Consider the following 25,175-nt stretch of genomic DNA (forward strand, 5'->3'; position numbering starts at 1 on the left):
TGTTTCAGATAATTAGAGAAAAAAACCCCGGAAAAGTGGTGCGTGCATATGTATTCACCCCCTTTGCTATGAAGCCCCTAAATAAGATCTGTTGCAACCAATTACCTTCAGAAGTCACATAATTAGTTAAATAAAGTCCACCTGTGTGCAATCTAAGTGTCACATGATCTCAGTATATATACACCTGTTCTGAAAGGCCCCAGAGTCTGCAACACCACTAAGCAAGGGGCACCACCAAGCAAGCGGCACCATGAAGACCAAGGAGCTCTCCAAACAGGTCAGGGACAAAGTTGTGGAGAAGTACAGATCAGGGTTGAGTTACAAAAAAATATCAGAAACTTTGAACATCCCACGGAGCACCATTAAATCCATTAGTAAAAAAATTCAAGAATATGGCACCACAACAAACCTGCCAAGAGAGGACCGCCCACCAAAACTCACAGACCAAGCAAGGAGGGCATTAAATCAGAGAGGCAACAAAGAGACCAAAGATAAATCTGAAGGAGCTGCAAAGCTCCACAGCGGAGATTGGAGTATCTGTCCATAGGAACACTTTAAGTCGTACACTCCACAGACCTGGGCTTTACGGAAGAGTGGCCAGAAAAAAAGCCAGTGCTTAACCTGTTATGGCTAGGGGGCAGTATTTTCACAGCTGGATAAAAAACATACCCGATTTAATCTGGTTACCACTCCTACCCAGTAACTAGAATATGCATATACTTATTACATATGGATAGAAAACACCCTAAAGTTTCTAAAACTGTTTGAATGGTGTCTGTGAGTACAACAGAACTCAAATGGCAGGTCAAAACCTGAGAGATTCCTTTACAGGAAGTGGCCTGTCTGACCATTTCTTGAACTTCTTTTCCATCTCTATCTTTTACTAAGGATCTCTGCTCTAACGTGACACTTCCTACGTCGTCCATAGGCGCTCAGAGCCCGGGAAAAAACAGAATGTCGTCATCCCAGCCCCAGGCTGAAACACATTATCGCCTTTCTCAAGTGGCCGATCAAGGGACTCTGGGCTTAGGCGCGTGACCCGACCGCCCCCGCCTTTGTGATTTTTTCCTCTGTTTGCCGAAAAGGAGATTCCCTGTCGGAATATTATCGCTTTTCTACGAGAAAAATGGCGTAAAAATTGATTTTAAACAGCGGTTGACATGCTTCGAAGTACGGTAATGGAATATTTAGAATTTTTTTGTCACGAATTGCGCCATGCGCGCGACCCTTCTTTACCATTTCGGATAGTGTCTGGAACGCACGAACAAAACGCCGCTATTCGGATATAACGATGGATTATTTTGGACCAAACCAACATTTGTTATTGAAGTAGCAGTCCTGGGAGTGCATTCTGACAAAGACAACAAAAGGTAATGAAACTTTTATAATAGTAAAGCTGATATTGGTGAGTGCTAAACTTGCCGGGTGTCTAAATAGCTAGCCCGTGATGCCTGGGCTATGTACTTAGAATATTGCAAAATGTGCTTTCACCAAAAAGCTATTTTAAAATCGGACATATCGAGTGCATAGAGGAGGTCTGTATCTATAATTCTTAAAATAATTGTTATGCTTTTTGTGAACGTTTATCGTGAGTAATTTAGTAAAATGTTAGCGAATTCCCCGGAAGTTTGCGGGGGGTATGCTAGTTCTGAACGTCACATGCTAATGTAAAAAGCTGGTTTTTGATATAAATATGAACTTGATTGAACAAAACATGCATGTATTGTATAACATAATGTCCTAGGGTTGTCATCTGATGAAGATCATAAAAGGTTAGTGCTGCATTTACACTTACATTTTAGTCATTTAGCAGACGCTCTTATCCAGAGCGACTTACAGTAGTGAATGCATACATTTCATATAATGTCATACTTTTTATTTTCCCATTTTTTTTATTTTATTTTTATTTTTTTTTTTCTCTGTGCTGGCCCCCCGTGGGAATCGAACCCACAACCCTGGCGTTGCAAACACCATGCTCTACCAACTGAGCTACAGGGAAGGCATTTAGCTGTTTTCTGGGTTTTTGTGACATTATATGCTAGCTTGAAAAATGGGTGTCTGATTATTTCTGGCTTGGTACTCTGCTGACATAATCTAATGTTTTGCTTTCGTTGTAAAGCCTTTTTGAAATCGGACAGTGTGGTTAGATAAAGGAGAGTCTTATCTTTAAAATGCTGTGAAATAGTCATATGTTTGAAAAATTGAAGTTTTTGTATTTTAGAGGAGTTTGTATTTCGCGCCACGCCCATCATTGGATATTGGAGCAGGTGTTCCGCTAGCGGAAAGTCTAGATGTAAGAGGTTAAAGAAAAGAAATAAGCAAACACGTTTGGTGTTCGCCAAAAGGCATGTGGGAGACTCCCCAAACATATGGAAGAAGGTACTCTGGTCAGATGAGACTAAAATTGAGCTTTTTGGCCATCAAGGAAAACGCTATGTCTGGCGCAAACCCAACACCTCTCATCACCCCGAGAATACCATCCCCACAGTGAAGCATGGTGGTGGCAGCATCATTGCTGTGGGGATGTTTTTCATTGTCAGGAACTGGGAAACTGGTCAGAATTGAAGGAATGATGGATGGTGCTAAATACAGGGAAATTCTTGAGGGAAACCTGTTTCAGTCTTCCAGAGATTTGAGACTGGGATGGAGGTTCACCTTCCAGCAGGACAATGACCCTAAGCATACTGCTAAAGCAACACTCGAGTGGTTTAAGGGGAAAACCTTTAAATGTCTTTAAATGGCCTAGTCAAAGCCCAGACCTCAATCTAATTGTGAATCTGTGGTATGACTTAAAGATTGCAGTACACCAGCAGAACCCATCCAACTTGAAGGAGCTGGAGCAGTTTTGCCTTGAAGAATGGGCAAAAAACCCAGTGGCTTGATGTGCCAAGCTTAGACTGGCAGCTGTAATTGCTGCAAAAGGTGGCTCTACAAAGTATTGACTTCGGGGGGGGTGAATAGTTATGCACGCTCAAGTTTTCTGTTTTTTTTGTCTTATTTCTTGTTTGTTTCACAATAAAAAATATTTTGCATCTTCAAAGTGGTAGGCATGTTGTGTAAATGAAATGATACAAACCCTCAAAAAAATCTATTTTAATTCCAGGTTGTAAGGCAACAAAATAGGAAAAATGCCAAGGGGGGTGAATACTTTCACAAGCCACTGTATCCATTAAATTATATATATATATCATTTTTCAGCTGCTGCTGCTCAAATATAAAAAAAAAAATATATATATATATATATATATATATATATATATATATTAAATATTTGAGCAGCAGCAGCTGAAAAATGAGCTCCTACAAATATTGAAATTTACATGGTTTTTAGAGTGAAGTACATCGGAAAAAAGCAAAAGAAAACTGCAAGAATGAAGAGGAGAAAAAACAAGCAACAAACAAAGAAGATAGGCTTTTGAAAAATAACTATTTTTCATAAAATTGTAGTTATCTTAGCTAGCTGAATTGTTTACCAGTTGCTAAGCAGTTGCTAGGGACTCTTTTGGAAGAAGCTAGCTAGCTAACGAAGAACAACAAAGAATATCTAGTTAACAGAAGAAAAGAAAGAGAAAATCATGACAGAAGAAAAAGGATATCAAAGTGAAACAGTTCTCTAAAGACACAAGAGACAATAATACAAGAAACAACACTTCTGTAGCTTGTCAACTATGTGTCTGTCTATCCCTGTTCTCTCCCCTCTGCACAGGCCATACAAACGCTTCACACCGCGTGGCCGCTGCCACTTTAACCTGGTGGTCCCAGCGCGCACGACCCACGTGGAGTTCCAGGTCTCCGGCAGCCTCTGGAACTGCCGGTCTGCAGCCAACAAGGCTGAGTTCATCTCAGCCTATGCTACCCTCCAGTCCCTAGACTTCCTGGCGCTGACGGAAACATGGATTACCACAGATAACACTGCTACTCCTACTGCTCTCTCTTCGTCTGCCCACGTGTTCTCGCATACCCCTAGAGCATCGAGCCAGCGGGGTGCTGGCACTGGAATCCTCATCTCTCCCAAGTGGACATTCTCTCTTTCTCCCCTGACCCATCTGTCTATCTCCTCATTTGAATTCCATGCTGTCACAGTTACCAGCCCTTTCAAGCTTAACAGCCTTATCATTTATCGCCCTCCAGGTTCCCTTGGAGAGTTCATCAATGAGCTTGACGCCGTAAGTTCCTTTCCTGAAGATGGCTCACCTCTCACAGTTCTGGGTGACTTTAACCTCCCCACGTCTACCTTTGACTCATTCTTCTCTGCCTCCTTCTTTCCTCTCCTCTCCTCTTTTGACCTCACCCTCTCACCTTCCCCCCCTACTCACAAGGCAGGCAATACGCTTGACCTCATCTTTACTAGATGCTGTTCTTCCACTAATCTCATTGCAACTCCCCTCCAAATCTCTGACCACTACCTTGTATCCTTTTCCCTCTTGCTCTCATCCAACACTTCTCACTCTGCCCCTACTCGGATGGTATTGCGCCGTCCCAACCTTCGCTCTCTCTCTCCCGCTACTCTCTCCTCTTCCATCCTATCATCTCTTCCCTCTGCTCAAACCTTCTCCAACCTATCTCCTGATTCTGCCTCCTCAACCCTCCTCTCCTCCCTTTCTGCATCCTTTGATTTTCTCTGTCCCCTATCCTCCAGGCCGGCTCGGTCCTCCCCTCCTGCTCCGTGGCTCGACGACTCACTACGAGCTCACAGAACAGGGCTCCGGGCAGCCGAGCGGAAATGGAGGAAAACTCGCCTCCCTGCGGACCTGGCATCCTTTCACTCCCTCCTCTCTACATTCTCCTCTTCTGTCTCTGCTGCTAAAGCCACTTTCTACCACTCTAAATTCCAAGCATCTGCCTCTAACCCTAGGAAGCTCTTTGCTACCTTCTCCTCCCTCCTGAATCCTCCTCCCCCTCCCCCCCTCCTCCCTCTCTGCGGATGACTTCGTCAACCATTTTGAAAAGAAGGTTGACGATATCCGATCCTCGTTTGCTAAGTCAAACGACACCGCTGGTCCTGCTCACAGTGCCCTACCCTGTGCTTTGACCTCTTTCTCCCCTCTCTCTCCAGATGAAATCTCGCGTCTTGTGACGGCCGGCCGCCCAACAACCTGCCCACTTGACCCTATCCCCTCCTCTCTTCTCCAGACCATTTCCAGAGACCTTCTCCCCTACCTCACCTCGCTCATCAACTCATCCTTGACCGCTGGCTACGTCCCTTCCGTCTTCAAGAGAGCGAGAGTTGCACCCCTTCTGAAAAAACCTACACTCGATCCCTCCGATGTCAACAACTACAGACCAGTATCCCTTCTTTCTTTTCTCTCCAAAACTCTTGAACGTGCCGTCCTTGGCCAGCTCTCCTGCTATCTCTCTCAGAATTACCTTCTTGATCCTAATCAGTCAGGTTTCAAGACTGGGCATTCAACTGAGACTGCTCTTCTCTGTGTCACGGAGGCTCTCCGCACTGCTAAAGCTAACTCTCTCTCTTCTGCTCTCATCCTTCTAGACCTATCTGCTGCCTTTGATACTGTGAACCATCAGATCCTCCTCTCCACCCTCTCCGAGTTGGGCATCTCCGGCGCGGCCCACGCTTGGATTGCGTCCTACCTGACAGGTCGCTCCTACCAGGTGGCGTGGCGAGAATCTGTCTCCGCACCATGCGCTCTCACCACTGGTGTCCCCCAGGGCTCTGTTCTAGGCCCTCTCCTATTCTCGCTATACACCAAGTCACTTGGCTCTGTCATATCCTCACATGGTCTCTCCTATCATTGCTATGCAGACGACACACAATTAATCTTCTCCTTTCCCCCTTCTGATAACCAGGCGGCGAATCGCATCTCTGCATGTCTGTCAGACATATCAGTGTGGATGACGGATCACCACCTCAAGCTGAACCTCGGCAAGACGGAGCTGCTCTTCCTCCCGGGGAAGGACTGCCCGTTCCATGATCTCACCATCACGGTTGACAACTCCCTTGTGTCCTCCTCCCAGAGTGCTAAGAACCTTGGCGTGATCCTGGACAACACCCTGTCGTTCTCCACTAACATCAAGGTGGTGACCCGATCCTGTAGGTTCATGCTCTACAACATTCGCAGAGTACGACCCTGCCTCACACAGGAAGCGGCGCAGGTCCTAATCCATGCACTTGTCATCTCCCGTCTGGATTACTGCAACTCGCTGTTGGCTGGGCTCCCTGCCTGTGCCATTAAACCCCTACAACTCATCCAGAACGCCGCAGCCCGTCTGGTGTTCAACCTTCCCAAGTTCTCTCACGTCACCCCGCTCCTCCGCTCTCTCCACTGGCTTCCAGTTGAAGCTCGCATCCGCTACAAGACCATGGTGATTGCCTACGGAGCTGTGAAGGGAACGGCACCTCCATACCTTCAGGCTCTGATCAGGCCCTACACCCAAACAAGGGCACTGCGTTCATCCACCTCTGGCCTGCTGGCCCCCCTACCTCTGAGGAAGCACAGTTCCCGCTCAGCCCAGTCAAAACTGTTCGCTGCTCTGGCACCCCAATGGTGAAACAAGCTCCCTCACGACGCCAGGACAGCGGAGTCAATCACCACCTTCCGGAGACACCTGAAACCCCACCTCTTTAAGGAATACCTAGGATAGGATAAAGTAATCCTTCTAACCCCCCCCCTTAAAAGATTTAGATGCACTATTGTAAAGTGGTTGTTCCACTGGATATCATAAGGTGAATGCACCAATTTGTAAGTCGCTCTGGATAAGAGCGTCTGCTAAATGACTTAAATGTAAATGTAATTAAATCAAAGCTATAGGCTACTACAAGTACTAGCACCACATAATCTGAAAGCCGATTGATAGGCAGCTGCCTAGACGTTGCAATTTCACAACCATGGACAGCGATCAGTAATCTATACTTTGTGAGTGGCTGACACATTAGATCATTTCTTTTAGGGAGGGGAGGAAACCTCCGACTTTGCTGGGGTCCAGAGAAACTGTGCTAAGCCATGCAGTGACTGTGGATCTGTGGGTTTGTGTACTGTGTAATGTGTGTATGGATGACTGGGTCCCCAAGGGCCTACAGTACTAGCTAATGTAAGATGGAAAACATGTCATTACATTAGACTACATGTAGAGTACATCAGGGTGGGAGACGGTTTGTTGTCTGCTGAATATTGATCAAATCCATAATACTGTATACTAAGTATACTTCATATTTACCACCACATTACAATATAGTGAATATACCACTGCTGTCACTGTATAGTAGAAAGCACAGTATATTATTCACTGGAGATGATGTAAGATGGCGTCGGGGAGAAGCCAGACGTTTTACGTGTCCCCAACCTATTGTTTTTTTTTTGTTTGTTTATTTGCGTTGTTTGTAACTTATTTTTTTACTTATTTTGTACATAATGTTTCCACTACCGTCTCTTATGACCCAAAATAAATTCTAGACATCAGGACTGTGATTACTCACCATGGACTAGCAGAATCCTTTTTTTCCTTTCACGACTCTGACGAGCCTGACACGAAGGATATACTGCTTTCTCAGGAACAGGCCCAGATCCCCGCGATTTGCACGAAGATGAGGCGGAGAAAAAGGGGTCAAAGGGCGGGCTGCCATGTGAGAATTCATAGGCGATCAAATAAACCCCCACTTTCCTCCATTCTGCTAGCAAATGTGCAATCTTTGGAGAATAAAATCGACGAGCTACGGGGAAGATTAAACTACCAATGGGACATTAAAAACTGTAACATCTTATGCTTCACGGAGTCATGGCTGAACGACGACACTATCAACATACAGCTGGCTGGTTAACCTCACTAGGGTAGGGGGCAGCATTTGGAATTTTGGATGAAAAGCGTGCCTAAAGTAAACTGCCTGCTACTCAGGTCCAGAAGCTAGGATATGCTTATAATTGGTAGGTTTGGATAGACAACACTCTAAAGTTTCCAAAACTGTTAAAATAATGTCTGTGAGTATAACAGAACTGATATGGCAGGCGAAAACCTGAGGAAAATCCATCCAGGAAGTGCTATTATTTTCAAATGCCTGTTTTTCCATTGAAAGCCTATCCACCATACAAAGACTTATGACCCAGTTCACGATCCCTATGGCTTCCACTACATGTGGCCAGTCTTTAGGCATTGTGAAAGGCCACTTTCAATGAGAGGACAGTGGAAATTTCCAGACATGAGTCTTGCGCGTGACCGGGAGCGTGCCTTTCTTGTTTTTCCTTTTCTATTGACGAAGCTATTGTCCGGTTGAAATATGATCGATTATTTATGACAAAAACAACCTAAGGATTGATTATAAACATTGTTTGACATGTTTCTACGAACCTTTATGGTACTTTTTAGATTTTTCGTCTGTCTGTTGTGACCGCTTTGTTCCAATGGATTACTGAACAAAACGCACCAACAAAACGGAGGTTTTTGAATATAAAGAGGGACTTTATCGAACAAAACAAACATTTATTGTGTGTCATGGAGTCTTGGGAGTGCAACCATATGAAGATCATCAAAGGTAAGGGATTAATTTTATCGCTATTTCTGACTTTTGTTACTCGTCTACTTGGCTGGTTACTGTTTGTAATGATTTGTCTGCTGGGCGCTGTTCTCAGATAATCGCATAGGTTGCTTTCGCCGTAAAGTCTTTTTGAAATTTGACACCATGGTTGGATTAACAAGAAGTTAATCTTTAAACCGATGTATAACACTTGTGCGTTTCATGAATTTTTATAATGAGTATTTCTGTTTTTGAATTTGGTGCTCTGCACTTTCACTGGATGTTGGCCAGGTGGGACGGTAGCGTCCCACACCCACTAGAGAGGTTAAACGCTACACCGGCAGGATAGAACAGTGGCGTCTGGTAAGACAAGGGGCGGCGGACTATGTATTTTTGTAAATAACAGCTGGTGCACGATATCTAAGGAAGTCTCCAGCTATTGTTCACCTGAGGTAGAGTATCTCATGATAAGCTGTAGACCACACTATTTTTCGTAGCTGTTTACATACCCCCACAGTCAGAGGCTGGCACTAAGACAGCATTGAATGAGCTGTATTCTGCCATAAGCAAACAAGAAAACATTCACCCAGAGGCGGTGCTCCCAATAGCCGGGGACTTTAATCCATTTGACCAAATTTCTCGTCTACATCCCTCTAGTCTATATCCCTCTGTTCCTCTAGTCTACATCCCTCTCTTCCTCTAGTCTACATCCCTCTGTTCCTCTAGTCTATATCCCTCTGTTCCTCTAGTCTACATCCCTCTAGTCTATATCCCTCTGTTCATCTAGTCTACATCCTCTAGTCTACATCCCTCAAGTGCCTCTAGTCTACATCCCTCTGTTCCTCTAGTCTACATCCTTCTAGTCTACATCCCTCTGTTCCTCTAGTCTACATCGCTCTGTTCCTCTAGTCTACATCCCTTTGTTCCTCTAGTCTATATCCCTCTGTTTCTCTAGTCTACATCCCTCATGTTCCTCTCGTCTACATCCCGCTAGTCTATATCCCTCTGTTCATCTAGTCTACATCCTTCTAGTCTACATCCCTCAAGTGCCTCTAGTCTACATCCTCTGTTCCTCTAGTCTACATCCCGCTAGTCTATATCCCTCTGTTCATCTAGTCTACATCCTTCTAGTCTACATCCCTCGTGTGTCTCTAGTCTACATCCCTCTGTTTCTCTATTCTATATCCCTCATGTTCCTCTAGTCTACATCCCTCTGTTCCTCTAGTCTACATCCTTCTAGTCTACATCGCTCTGTTCCTCTAGTCTACATCGCTCTGTTCCTCTAGTCTACATCCCTTTGTTCCTCTAGTCTATATCCCTCTGTTCCTCTAGTCTACATCCCTCTGTTTCTCTAGTCTACATCCCTCATGTTCCTCTCGTCTTTATCCCGCTAGTCTATATCCCTCTGTTCATCTAGTCTACATCCTTCTAGTCTACATCCCTCAAGTGCCTCTAGTCTACATCCCTCTGTTCCTCTAGTCTACATCCTTCTAGTCTACATCCCTCTGTTCCTCTAGTCTACATCCCTCATGTTCCTCTAGTCTACATCCCGCTAGTCTATATCCCTCTGTTCATCTAGTCTACATCCTTCTAGTCTACATCCCTCATGTGTCTCTAGTCTACATCCCTTTGTTTCTCTATTCTACATCCCTCATGTTCCTCTAGTCTACATCATTCTGTTCCTCTAGTCTACATCCCTCTAGTCTACAACCCTCTGTTCCTCTAGTTTTCATCGCTCTAGTCTACAACCTTCTGTTCCTCTAGTTTTCATCGCTCTGTTCATCTAGTCTACATCCCTCATGTTCCTCTAGTCTACATATCTCTAGTCTACATTTCTCTGTTTCTCTAGTCTACATCCCTCAAGTTCCTCTAGTTGTCAAGCGTGCGCTACTGGTAAGAAGTCAGGTGCAGTAGAGCAGAGAGTTGTGATCAGGCGCACACTTTAATCGGCAGAAGTAACAACAGACGGACGCAACTGCATCAAAAAACGCACGCTGCCCGAACAAGGAGAGGAGCCGTCTTCGGTGGAAGTCGTGACAGTACCCCCCCTTGACGCGCGGCTCCAGCACTGCGCCGACACCGGCCTCGGGAACGACCCGGAGGGCGAGGCGCAGGGCGATCCGGCCGGAGACGGTGGAACTCCTGCAGCATTGCAGGGTCCAACACGTCCTCCACCGGAACCCAGCACCTCTCCTCCGGACCGTACCCCTTCCACTCCACAAGGTATTGAAGGCCCCTCGCCCGACGCCTCGAATCAAGGATGGACCGAACGGAGTACACCGGGGCCCACTCGATGTCCAGAGGGGGCGGAGGAACCTCCCGTACCTCAGATTCCTGTAGCGGACCAACCACTACCGGCCTGAGGAGAGACACATGGAACGAGGGGTTAATTCGGTAATCGGGGGGAAGCTGTAACCTGTAACACACCTCATTCACTCTCCTCAGGACTTTAAACGGCCCCACAAACCGCGGACCCAGATTCCAGCAAGGCAGGCGGAGGGGCAGGTTTCGGGTCAAGAGCCAGACCCGGTCGGGCCTCACTGCGGTGACGGTCCGCGCTGGTTTTGTGGCGCAGCGCGGCCCGCTGGAGGTGAACATGGGCGGCCTCCCATGTCTCCTCCGCGCACCTGAACCAGTCGTCCACCGCAGGAGCCTCAGTCTGACCCTGATGCCAAGGCGCCAGAACCAGATGGTACCCCAATACGCACTGAAAGGGGGAGAGGTTAGTGGAGGGGTGGCGGAGCGAGTTCTGCGCCATCTCTGCCCAGGGCACGAACGTCGCCCACTCCCCCGGCTGGTCTTGGCAATAAGACTGCAGAAACCTGCCCACATCCTGGTTCACTCTCTTCACCTGCCCATTACTCTCAGGGTGAAAACCTGAGGTAAGGCTGATCGAGACCCCCAGACGTTCCATGAACGCCTTCCAGACTCTCGAAATGAACTGGGGACCTCGATCAGACACTATATCCTCATGCACCCGTAGTGCCGGAAGACGTGCGTAAACAAGGCCTCCGCAGTCTGTAGGGCCGTAGGGAGACCGGGCAGAGGGAGGAGACGACAGGACTTAGAGAAACGATCCACAACGACCAGGATCGTGGTGTTTCCCTGTGAGAGAGGAAGATCGGTCAGAAAATCCACCGACAGGTGTGACCATGGCCATTGTGGAACGGGTAAGGGATGTAGCTTACCTCTGGGCAGGTGTCTAGGAGCCTTACACTGGGCGCACACTGAGCAGGAGGAAACATAAACCCTCACGTCCTTTGCCAAGGTAGGCCACCAGTATTTCCCACTCAGACAGCGCACCGTCCGACCGATCCCCGGATGACCAGAGGAGGGTGATGTGTGGGCCCAATAGATCAACTGGTCACGGACAGTAGACGGAACACGGGACACTGGAGGGGAGCGGGCTCTGTACGTAACGCCTGCTCAATGTCCGCGTCCAGCTCCCATACGACCGGCGCTACCAGGCAGGAGGCCGGGAGTATGGGAGTCTGACCCATGGGCCGCTCCTCTGTGTCATACAGCCGGGACAGTGCGTCCCCCTTCACATTTTGGGAACCTGGTCTGTAGGACAGGGTGAACACAAAACAAGTAAAAAACATGGCCCACCTTGCCTGACGAGGATTCATTCTCCTCGCTGCCCGGATGTACTCCAGGTTGCGGTGGTCAGTCCAGATGAGGAAAGGGTGTTTAGCCCCCTCAAGCCAATGTCTCCATGCCTTCAAAGCCTTAACCACAGCCAACAGCTCCCGGTCCCCCACATCATAGTTTCGCTCCGCCGGGCTGAGCTTCTTCAAGAAGAAGGCACAGGGGCGGAGCTTTGGGGGCGTGCCCGAGCGCTGAGAGAGCACGGCTCCTATCCCAGCCTCGAACGCGTCCACCTCCACTATGAACGCCAAAGAAGGATCCGGATGGGCCAGCATGGGAGCCGAGGTAGACAGAGCCTTTAGGTGCCCAAATGCCCTGTCCGCCTCAGCCGACCACTGCAAACGTACAGGACCCCCCTTCAGCAGTGAGCCGCCACCTGGCCAAAACCCCAGATAAATCTCCGGTAGTAATTGGCAAACCCTAAAAACCGCTGCACCTCCTTTACCGTGGTGGGAGTCGGCCAATTACGCACAGCTGAAATGCGGTCACTCTCCATCTCCACCTCTGAGGTGGAAATGCATACCCTAGGAAGTAGACGGCCTGCTGAAAGAACAGGCATTTCTCAGCCTTGACGTACAGGTCATGCTCCAACAGTCGTCCAAGCACCCTGCGCACCAGGGACACATGCTCGGCGTGTGTAGCGGAATATATCAGAATGTCATCGATATACACCACTACACCCTGCCCGTGCAGGTCCCTGAAAATCTCATCTACAAAGGACTGGAAGACTGATGGAGCATTCATCAACCCGTAAGGCATGACGAGGTACTCATAATGCCCTGAGGTGGTACTGAACGCTGTCTTCCATTCGTCTCCCTCCCAGATACGCACCAGGTTGTAAGCGCTCCTGAGATCCAGTTTAGTGAAGAAGCGCGCCCCGTGCAGTGACTCAATCGCCGTGGCGATGAGAGGTAGAGGTTATCAAATCACCGTGATTTGATTTAGACCTCGATAGTCAATACACGGGCGCAGACCTCCCTCCTTCTTCTTCACAAAAAAGAAACTCGAGGAGGCGGGTGAAGTGGAGGACCGAATGTACCCCTGACGCAGGGATTCGGAGACATATGTCTCCATAGCCGCCGTCTCCGCTTGCGACAGGGGATACACGTGACTCCTGGGAAGTGCGGCGTCTATCAGGAGATTTGTCGCACAATCCCCCCGTCGATGGGGTGGTATTGAGTCGTTTTGGAGAATGCGAGAGCCAAATCGGCATATTCGGGGGGGATGCGCACGGTGGAGACCTGGTCTGGACTTTCCACTGTGGTAGCTCCAACGGAAACTCCTACACACCTCCCTGAGCACTCTCGTGACCACTCCGTGAGAGCCCTCCGTTGCCATGAAACAGTGGGGTCATGACGAGCTAACCAGGGAAGGCCTAGTACCACGGGAAATGCAGGAGTCAATGAGGAAGAGACTGATTCGCTCCTCGTGACCCTCCTGTGTCACCACACCCAGAGAGATGGTGGCTTCCCTAATTAACCCGGACCCTAACGGTCGACTATCCAGAGCGTGTACCGGGAAGGGTCTAACCACAGGAACAATGGGGATCCCTAAACTAAGGGCGAATGCTCTGTCGATAAAATTCCCAGCCGCGCCTGAATCGACGAGCACCTTATGCTGGGAATGCGGGGAAAACTCGGGAAAAACAACATGCACAAACAGGTGGACAACAGAGGGCTCTGGATGAGAGTGGTGCAAACTCACCTGGGGTGACGCCAGAGAGCCCTGCCTGCTGCCTCGACTCCCAGAGGCACCAACCCGGCACCGACCAGCAGTGTGCCCTCTGCAGCCACAGGTGGTGCACGTGAAGGCCCCTCCTCCGGCCTCCCTGAGCGCAGCCCCTCCCAGCTCCATAGGCACTGGAGCAGGGGTGTTGGAAGCTGAAACCGACAGAGCCCTCTGTGGACGTCCGCGGATGACCAGCAGGTTATCCAACCGGATGGACAGATCCACCAGCTGGTCAAAGGGGATGGTGGCATTCCTGCAGGCCAACTCCCGACGGACGTCCACGCTCACGCTGCATCGATAGTGGTTGATGAGGGCCCTGTCGTTCCAACCTGCTCCGGCGGCCAAGGTCCGAAATTCCAGGGCGAACTCCTGGGCACTCCTTGTCCCCTGCCTCAGGTGGTAGAGACGTTCACCCGCCGCTCTACCCTCGGGCGGATGGTCGAAGACTGCCCGGAAGCGGCGGATGAACTCGTTGAAGTGGTCCAATGCCGCATCTCCTTCTCCCGACACGACATTTGCCCACTCCAGAGCTCTCCCCGAGAGGCACGAGACAAGGGCGGACACCCTCTCCCTTCCCGAGGGAGCCAGGTGAACGGTGGCCAGGTATAGGTCCAGCTGTAATAGGAACCCCTGGCACCGTGCTGCCGTCCCATCATACTCCCTGGGAAGGGCGAGACGTATCCCACTGGGACCGGATACAGGAGGGACGGGTAGTGGTAACCCCGGTTGTGCTGGTCGAGGCGCTGGAGAGACTCCCTGTCTCTCCCAGTGGTCCATGGTCTGGACAACGCAATCCATCGTGGTGCCAAGATGTTGCAGCATCGCCGAGTGTTCTCGGACGCGCTCCTCAATCCCTCGGACCGGGGAACCTGCTCCTGCTGACTCCATGGGTGGTGTGGAATTCTGTCAAGCGTGCGCTACTGGTAAGAAGTCAGGTGCAGGAGAGCAGAGAGTTGTGATCAGGCGCACATTTTAATTGGCAGAAGTAACAACAGACGGACGCAACTGCATCAAAAAACCTCCAGCCAAATGGCAAAAGTACAAAGCGCGACAACAGTCACAATAATGCATAAGTTAAACATCAAACACACTCGAGTACAACACGGTACCCGGGGAAAAACCAGCCTGGCGCATAACACGAAACATGTAACAAAACCAATTCCAAAGACATGGGGGGAACAGAGGGAATATATATGTAGTGTGATTAGGGAATGTAAATCAGGTGTGCGGGGAAACAAGACAAAACAAATGGAACAATGAACAGTGGAGCGGCGATGGCTAGAAGACTGATGACGTCGACCGCCGAACGCCGCCCGAACAAGGAGAGGAGCCGACTTCGGCGGAAGTCGTGACACTAGTCTACATCCCTCTGTTCCTCTAGTCTACATCCCTCTGTTTCTCTGGTCTACATCCCTCTAGTCTACATCCCTCTGTTCATCTAGTCTACATCCCCCTGTTCCTCTAGTCTACATATTTCTAGTCTACATCCCTCTGTTCCTCTAGTCTACATATTTTTAGTCTACATCCCTCTGTTCCTCTAGTCTACATATCTCTAGTCTACATCTCTCTGTTCCTCTAGTCTATATCCCTCTGTTCCTCTAGTCTACATCCCTCTGTTCCTCTAGTCTATACCCCTCTGTTCCTCTAGTCTACATCCCTCTGTTCCTCTAGTCTACATATCTCTAGTCTACATCTCTCTGTTCCTCTAGTCTATACCCCTCTGTTCCTCTAGTCTACATCCCTCTGTTCCTCTAGTCTATACCCCTCTGCTCCTCTTGTCTACAAACCTTTGTTCCTCTAGTCTAAATCCCCCTGTTCCTCTAGTCTACATCCCCCTGCTTTGTCCCTGCATGTGCCCTCTGCCTCTATCTATCCTAGACTCAACCTCCTCTCTCAACAATTACTGTGTATGTCATCTTTCTTTCTGTTTCTTTTAACTCTGTCCTATCTCACCCCCCCATTTCCGCCTCTATCTAACCCAGCCTCCTTCTTCTCCTCAGCTATTATATCTTTCTATCTCATTTACGCCTCTATCTAACCTAGCCTCCTTCTTCTCCTAGGCTATTATATCTTTCTGTCCTATCTCACCCCCCCATTTACACCTCTATCTAACCTAGCCTCCTTCTTCTCCTCGGCTATTATATCTTTCTGTCCTATCTCACCCCCCCATTTACACCTCTACCTAACCTAGCCTCTTTCTTCTCCTAGACTATTATATATTTCTGTCCTATCTCACCCCCCCATTTACGCCTCAATCTAACCTAGCCTCCTTCTTCTCCTAGGCTATTATATCTTTCTTTTCATTTAACTCTGCCCCTACCTCCTCCCTCCTTTCCCCTCATCATCCCTGTGTGCTTGTGTAGTTTAGATCAGCTTCCTGCCCATACTGGGATGTCAATGGGTGTCTGTGTCTGACAGCTCCACTGCCTACAGCCTCTCTCTCCCCTCACTTTGTCCATCTGTTCTGTTTCATTTCTCCCCTTCCCTTGTCCCCTGCACCCACCCCCCTCTCCGCCCTACGCCCTTCCCTCCACCCAGAGGGCTTGCATACTTCAGAGTTTATCTTTAGATATTAGGCCCATGCCAAACATTTAAATACACAGTTTAAGCAGTCTGTGACAATGACATGCCACAGACCCACTTTGTGCTGTGGATACATTTATTCAAGAAGTCTGTCCCTGCCCATCCAAACACACGTAACAGTGCATGGGGTTAATATTGAGTTGTCCGCATGTCCGACCTTGCCAAAGGATGTGCTGAAGATGAAGTGAATACTTATTAGGACTTCAAAGCCTCCTGCTGTGATTACAGTACATTACTTCTACAATTCCCCTGCATTCATATGCATAGGAGAGAGACTGTGGCTTTGGAATGGTTCACATGAAAGACACCCAAGACACACAGACACAAACCAGAACCTGCAGCACCTGCCTCATTATCCTTCCTCTCCCCACCGCTCTACCTCCTCAGCTCTCTCTCTCTCTCTCTCTCTCTCTCTCCCTCTCTCATTCCCTTGCTTTTGTGCCTGGATTATTTTTCAACACAATTGCTGTTTTACAGGTTCTGTTCCTTGTCTGCCATTATTTGAAATTTAGCCCTGTTTTCTGTGTATTTTCCCTAACAAGGGATTGTGCGTGTGTGTCTGTGTGTGCATGTCTGTGTGTCTGTTTATGTCTGTGTTTTTCATGTTGCATTTTCCCTGGGGAGGCTTTAAAGGGGTGACACTGGATGAAATGAAACAAAGGCAGCGTCAACGACTAAATAATATCCAAACACACACCCACTTACAGACATATTTACCATCACAACCCCCTGAGACACACATTTGGGGTCAGGACAGTCCAGTCTAAATTCCACCACCACAGCTCCCCACTAGGTTTGAATGGCAGGTTTACCAGGATTTACCGCCCAAAACCACTCCCTTTTCATGGGATAAATAACTGTGAGAAACCGGTAAATTATAATAAATTATTTATATGAACAGCATGGTGTGAAATGGAACTGTTAAATTATTATATGCAATGTCTAAATCTGGCTTCTCCACGACCTCTGCATGATGAATCATCAACTCTCAGGGTGGGAAAAGACAGCCCATCTCAGTATGGAGCGCAGTTCACTATGTATGTAGACCTATCATCTCATCATGGTAACTTTTTTTCTTGTGACAGGTAGGCCACATTTTGTCATTACTCTCCTGTGACAATCTGAAGGATCAGGTTACAGTGGGTCCGCTCTACAGCATGCTCTCTCTTGTAGAGGGGGAGAGCGGGAAGTCGGCTGTATTATGGTCGGTCATAAAATACGCTGCCTCTATGCTCTGTAGTGTTCCAGATTGGAATGTAAACTGTGGAACACAGAGAGACCCTTGGACATCAAAAGTTTGAATAATTAAACAATATTTCTATTTTGGAGAATGTGGGAGTGGTCCATGGACACTTAAGGGACAGTCATGACGAGTCTGCTTCATTCGGTGATCTCATGAAGGACAGGAGCTCACGCTACATGTTGAAGAGCTCACGCTACATGTTGAAATGGTTAAGAACTACAACTCCATAGGCCACGGAGACCAGACAGCGTGTAGCGTTGGCTACACGGCTGGAAATGGTTCAACTCTGAGACAATCGATCACTACAGAATAAGAGCAAATCCTAGATGTAGAATTACTAGTCTGCAGCTTGAAATTACGTAAGTCTAGTACGAGAATACCGACAACTGCGGAAGCATCTATCTATGCAACGACCATCTGTACACCTGACGTATCCATTAGAACAGACACAATCTAGAGCCGCGGAGAAAACTACAACCACGAATGTAGCAACAATAGATAAAGAGGAGGAAGGCTAATAACATTAGGGGAAATATTATGAAAGGTATATATGTGTCAGCCTACTAATTATACCTATAGGCTGGATTATATTTCAAAATTAAAATCAAATTTACTAGCCTATACTTGTTGGCCGCATGTGCTGCACCAGAATCCCGTGATATCTTCCTGCTTTATCATGGTTTGAATGAGTTTCATAATTCCAGCCATATAATACAGCATAATACAATACAGTACAGTAATACAGTTCACACTCAGAAAGATTAGCCCACTGGAGCTAGTTTCATTACAGTATTTACCAAAGAGAGCATATAGCTAGCTACATCTATGGGCTTTAATGTGTTTCTGTCGTGTGTAATGTGCAGTAGTCTATATCATATATGTATTGGATAATGACCTCTGGCCTGCTGGCCCCCCTACCTCTGAGGAAGCACAGTTCCTGCTCAGCCCAGTCAAAACTGTTCGCTGCTCTGGCACCCCAATGGTGAAACAAGCTCCCTCACGACGCCAGGACAGCGGAGTCAATCACCACCTTCCGGAGACACCTGAAACCCCACCTCTTTAAGGAATACCTAGGATAGGATAAAGTAATCCTTCTAACCCCCCCCCCCCCCCTTAAAAGATTTAGATGCACTATTGTAAAGTGGTTGTTCCACTGGATATCATAAGGTGAATGCACCAATTTGTAAGTCACTCTGGATAAGAGCGTCTGCTAAATGACTTAAATGTAATGTAAATGTAATTTGGGCTATTTTGGGCTTGGGCTCAGTGCATTTCTTTACTGTAGGGCTCATCAAATGTATTTAATGTATGGCTCATCAGGCTCAGGTAGTATCGGGCTTGAATTTTTGATCCAAGCTCTAATCAAATCCAGACATAGGCCTATTTATACGCTTTATAATGCTTTTGAATGACACTTCCGGTTTTGGCGGGAAATACCGGGTTACCTGGGAGAAAAATGATTTATTCTTAGATGGAACATCTGTAAAATACCGGGAAAATATTCAACCCTACTCCCCACTCCTGTCTCTGCCATTCCCTCAGAGCGGCATTAAAGGGGTCTGAGTCAGAGGCGGTCCATGCCCATGCAAGCCTGCATCAAACCCCCACAGCACAGAAAGCCAGCCCTCCATTCACCTGCACTAATCCTCAGGATAAATAAACCATGCGTAGAGAAAAGCTGTGCAGCCAGCATAGAGCTATTTTCAGACACAATGTTTTTCTACACCGTCTGAAATGTATTCATAAAGAGCATTTCTCCCTCCCTCGCTCTCTCTCTCAGGTCTGGGCAAATAGGTTGCGTTTGAGCAACGCCACTGATCCGTCTAGGAGCCAACTGGAGTCACAGTGATGCACGGTGACGCTCCATTCCCAGAACAATCGGAGATGCATTATCTCCCATCTGGAGGCCGCTTTCAATGAGGGGTTTGGATAGGGTTATCAGACTGGACTAAGACATGGGAAGCTTAGAATTGATGGTAGAGAAATGCATTCATCCACTTTAAACTTCTGTATCTCATTCAATGTATTTTTTTATGCCGCCTGTAATCTATCTTGCTGTATTTTGTGGAGAAATGGCAAAACAAATAAAATATTTATTTTGGGTCAGTTCCTCTTGTCCCTCTGGGTTGGTTTCTCAGACAAGATCATGTGCTTTGTGTGGAGAGTGAGCCATGAAGTGTGTGTGTGTGCCTATGCCTGTGTGTGCATCACAAGAGATTGTGGCACCTTAATTGGGGAGGAGGGCTCATAGTAATAGCTGGAATGGAATAAATGGAATGGTTTCGAAACTCATCAAACCCCTGGTGTCCATATGTTTGATACCATTCCATTCACTCCAGTCCAGCCATTATTATGAGCCCTCCTCCCCTCAGCAGCCTCCTGTGGTATGCATATGCCTGTGAATGTGTGTGTACATTTGCATATGTGTGTGTGTGTGTGTGTGTGTGTGTGTGTGTGTGTGTGTGTGTGTGTGTGTGTGTGTGTGTGTGTGTGTGTGTGTGTGTGTGTGTGTGTGTGTGTGTGTGTGTGTGTGTGTGTGTGTGTATCCATGCGTCTGGTGTCTGCCTGTGTGTGCTTGTGTGTGCATGCCTGTCAGCTTAAGTGTATGTGAACATGTACACCCATACAGTACCAGTCAAAGATTTGGATACACCTACACATTCCAGGGTTTTTCTTTATTTTTTACAATTTTCTACATTGTAGAATAATAGTGAAGACATAAACTATGAAATAACACATATGGAATCATGTAGTAACCCAAAAAGTGTTAAGCAAATCAAAATATATATTTTATATTTGAGATTCTTCTAAGTAGCCACCCTTTGCCTTGATGACAGCTTTTCATACTCTTGGCATTCTTTCAACCAGCTTCATGGGGTAGTCACCTGGAATGCATTTCAATTAACAGGTGTGATTTGTTTAAAGTTAATTTGTGGCATTTCTTTCCTTCTTAATACGTTTGAGCCAATCAGTTGTGTTGTTACAAGGTGGCATACAGAAGATAGCCCTATTTGGTAAAATACCAAGTCCATATTATGGCAAGAACAGCTCAAATAAGCAAAGAGAAATGACAGTCCATCATTACTTTAAGACATGAAGGCCAGTTAATGCGGAAAATTTCAAGAACTTTGAAAGTTTCTTCAAGTGCAGTCGCAATACCCATCAAGCGCAATGATGAAACTGGCTCTCATGAGGACCGCCTCAGGAAAGGAAGACCCAGAGTTACCTCTGCTGTAGAGGATAAGTTCAGTAGAGTTACCAGCCTCAGAAATTGCAGACCAAATAAATGCTTCACAGAGTTCAAGTAACAGACACATCTCAACTGTTCAGAGACTGCGCGAATCAGGCCTTCGTGGTTGAATTGATGCAAAGAAACCACTACGAAAGGACACAAATAAGAAGAAGAGACTTGCTTGGGCAAAGAAACACGAGAAATATACATTAGACCAGTGGAAATCTGTCCTTTGGTCTGATGAGTCCAAATTTGAGAATTTTGTTTCCAACCGCTGTGTCTTTGTGAGACGCAGAGTAGGTGAATGCATGATCTCCGCTGTGTGGTTCACACCGTGAAGCATGGAGGAGGTGGTGTGATGGTGCTTTGCTGGTGACACTGTCTGTGATTTATTTAGAATTCAAGGCACACTTTACCAGCATGGCTATCACAGCATTATGCTGCGATATGCCATCCCATCTGGTTTGCGCTTAGTGGGACTATCATTTGGTTTTCAACAGGACATTGACCCAACACACCTCCAGGCTGTGTAAGGGCTATTTGACCAAGAAGGAAAATGATGGAGTGCTGCGCATCAAATGACCTGGCCTCAACCCAATTGAGATGGTTTGGGATGAGTTGGACCGCAGAGTGAAGGAAAAGCAGCCAACAAGTGCTCTGCATATGTGGGAACTCCTTAAAGACTGTTGGAAAAGCATTCCAGGTGAAGTTGGTTGAGAGAATGCCAAGAGTGTGCAAAGCTGTCATCAAGGCAAAGGGTGGCTACTTTGAAGAATCTAAAATCTTAAATATATTTTGATTTGTTTAACCTGTTTAGGATAGGGGGCAGTATTTTCACGGCCGGATAAAAACGTACCCGATTTAATCTGGTTATTACTCCTGCCCAGAAACTAGAATATGCATATAATTGTTTGATTTGGATAGAAAACACCCTAAAGTTTCTAAAACTGTTTGAATGGTGTCTGTGAGTATAACAGAACTCATATGGCAGGCCAAAACCTGAGAAGATTCTATACAGGAAGTGCACTCTCTGACCATTTCTTGGCCTTCTATAGCCTCTTTATCGAAAACAGAGGATCTCTGCTGTAACGTGACATTTTCTAAGACTCCCATAGGCTCTCAGAAGGCGCCAGAACGGGGAATGATGACTCTGCAGTCCCTGGGCGAAAAACAGTAGGGGATTTGGATAGTGGTCGATCTGAGAACAATGACACGGGCGTGCGCGTGCACGTGAAGAGTCCCTTTTACATTTTCAGTCTTTGAACGAAAACAACGTCTCCCGGTCAGAATATTATCGCTATTTTACGAGAAAAATCACATAAAAATGTATTTTAAACAGCGTTTGACATGCTTCGAAGTACGGTAATGGAATATTTACAATTTTTTTGTCACGATACGCGCCGGCGCGTCACCCTTCGGATAGTGTCTTGAACGCATGAACAAAATGCCGCTATTTGGATATAACTATGGATTATTTGGAACCAAAACAACATTGGGTGTAAAGTAGAAGTCCTGGGAGTGCATTCTGACGGAGAACAGCAAAGGTAATCCAATTTTTCTTATAATAAATCTGAGTTTGGTGAGTGCCAAACTTGGTGGGTGTCAAAATAGCTAGCCATGATGGCTGGGCTATCTACTCAGAATATTGCAAAATGTGCTTTCACCGAAAAGCTATTTTAAAATCGGACATAGCGATTGCATAAAGGAGTTCTGTATCTATAATTCTTAAAATAATTGTTATGTTTTTTGTGAACGTTTATCGTGAGTAATTTAGTAAATTCACCGGAAGTTTCGGTGGGTATGCTAGTTCTGAACATCACATGCTAATGTAAAAAGTTGGTTTTTGATATAAATATGAACTTGATTGAACAAAACATGCATGTATTTTATAACATAATGTCCTAGGAGTGTCATCTGATGAAGATCATCAAAGGTTAGTGCTGCATTTAGCTGTGGTTTTGGTTTTTGTGACATTATATGCTAGCTTGAAAAATGGGTGTGTGATTATTTCTGGCTGGGTACTCTCCTGACATAATCTAATGTTTTGCTTTCGTTGTAAAGCCTTTTTGAAATCGGACAATGTGGTTAGATAAAGGAGAGTCTTGTCTTTAAAATGGTGTAAAATAGTCATATGTTTGAAAAATTGAAGTTTTGGGATTTTTGAGGAGTTTGTAATTCGCACCACGCCCTATCATTGGATATTGGAGCGGTGTTCCGCTAGCGGAACATCTAGATGTAAGAGGTTAACACTTTTTTGGTTACTATATGACTCCATATTTGTTATTTCATCGTTTTGATGTCTTCACTATTATTCTACAATGTACTCTCCCATCACCTCCAGTCTCCTGCTCTATTTGGAAGGTCCAGTGCTGACAGCTGGGCATTGGCTAGCCTATAACATTACTGTATCACTCTTCTTCATAAGCTTTACGAGTATTCACCCACTGCTTTAGGTAAAGTGGTTATCTTTACCATTGATCAAAATTCTGAGATGGTCAGCACTAAATACATTGTATTCAGCAGAGGGAATGAAACTCATTTGGTACAGCATGCATGCCTCATCACAACGGCATGAGGGATCAACTTCAACGCTGCCCTTTAAGTGATTTCACATGCTCCTTAAATTTCCGCCTCACTTCTCTTGTCTTTTCTAGAAAACCTGACACTCACAGAAAAGGGGTGAAGAGGGATTCCGGGGGAACGGGAGAAAGAGGGAAAGGGAAAAGGAGTGGAGGATAGAGAGAGTGCAGCATGAAAAGATAATGAGAATTGTCATGCCCATGGGGGTGGTGCGAAGGAGATGTTGTGGTCAAAATGAAGGAGAGATGAGAGAAATTGTTGAAAGGAAAAGAGAGAAAAGAGAGAAAAAAAGAGAGAAAAAGAAAGCGGGAGAATGGTTGGATAAACACCACTCGAGGACCTGAGGGTATTTGTACTTGCATTTATTAGTGATCCCCATTAGCTAATGCAAAGGCAGCAGCTACTCTTTCTGGTATCCAAATACATTAAGGCATTTACGTCACACAAAAAACAAAAGATAAAACAGCACATCAAATAACATTATTACACCAGTACATATCTACAATACAAAATGTATAATACCACCATACAACAATATTACAATGTATGTGTGTGTGGAGTGCGTGTGTAGGCGTGTGTGTGCGTTTGCATGTGTCTGCACCTGTGTGTGTCTCCTCACAGTCCCCGCTGTTCCGTGAGGTGTATTTTTATCTGTTTTTTAAATCTGATTCTACCCCTTGCATCAGTTACCTGATGTGGAATAGAGTTCCATGTAGCCATGGTTCTATGTAGTACTTTGCGCCTCCCATAGTCTGTTCTTGACTTGGGGATTGTGAAGAGACGTTTGGTGTCATGTCTTGTGGGGTATGCATGGGGTGTTCGAGCTGTGTGCTAGTAGTTTAAACAGACATCTCGGTACATTCATCTTGTTAACACTTCTTACAATAACAAGTAGTGATGAAGTCAAGAGAGAGATTGACCTGCATAGGATTAATGTTAGCGCTTAATGTGCATTTAAGGGCCAGCCGTACTGCCCTGTTCTGAGCCAAGTCCCTCTTTGTGGCACCGGACCACACAGTAGTCCAGGTGCGATAAAACTCGGGCCTGGAGGACCTGCCTTGTTGATAGTGTTGTTAAGAAGGCAGATCAGCGCTTTATTATGGACAGACTTCTCTCCATCTTAGCTACTGTTGTATCAACATGTTTTGACCATGACAGTTTACAATCCAGCGTTTCTCCAAGCAGTTTAGTCACCTCAACTTGCTCAATTTCCACATTATTCATTACAAGATTTAGTTGAGGTTTAGGGTTTAGTGAATGACTTGTCACAAAAACAATGCTATTCATTTTGAAACAATTACGACTAACTTATTCCTTGCCACCCATTCTGAAACTAACTGCAGATCTTTGTTGAGTGTTGTAGTCATTTCAGTCGCTGTAGTAGCTGACGTGTATAGTGTTGAGTCATCCGCATACATAGACACACTTTAATGGCTTTAATCAAAGCCAGTGGCATGTCATTAGCAAAGAATGAGAAAAGTAAGGGGCCTAGACAGTTGCCTTGGGCAATTCCTGATTCTTCCTAGATTACGTTGGAGAGGCCTCCAATAAAGAACACCCACACAGGTCACAAAGTTGAAGTTAAGCCTGACTTCGTTTTGTTAATCATTAATCGTCTAATCGTCACACAGAGTGCTTTTGTTTCAGCCCAATTCAGATGCAATTTGATGCTTTCTATCTTCCATTGCCTTCAC

At 46.4% G+C, this 25,175-nt stretch overlaps 1 protein-coding gene across 2 annotated transcripts in view; it reads right to left on the minus strand.

Moving 5' to 3' along the window:
• LOC106571949 (acid-sensing ion channel 1) overlaps positions 1 to 25,175 on the minus strand; it is an 89,764-nt gene that overhangs the window by 39,357 nt on the left and 25,232 nt on the right. The window lies entirely within an intron of this gene.

The sequence above is a fragment of the Salmo salar genome, chromosome 15 (genome assembly GCF_965601325.2).
Source record: "Salmo salar chromosome 15, fSalSal1, whole genome shotgun sequence".
NCBI lineage: Eukaryota > Metazoa > Chordata > Actinopteri > Salmoniformes > Salmonidae > Salmo > Salmo salar.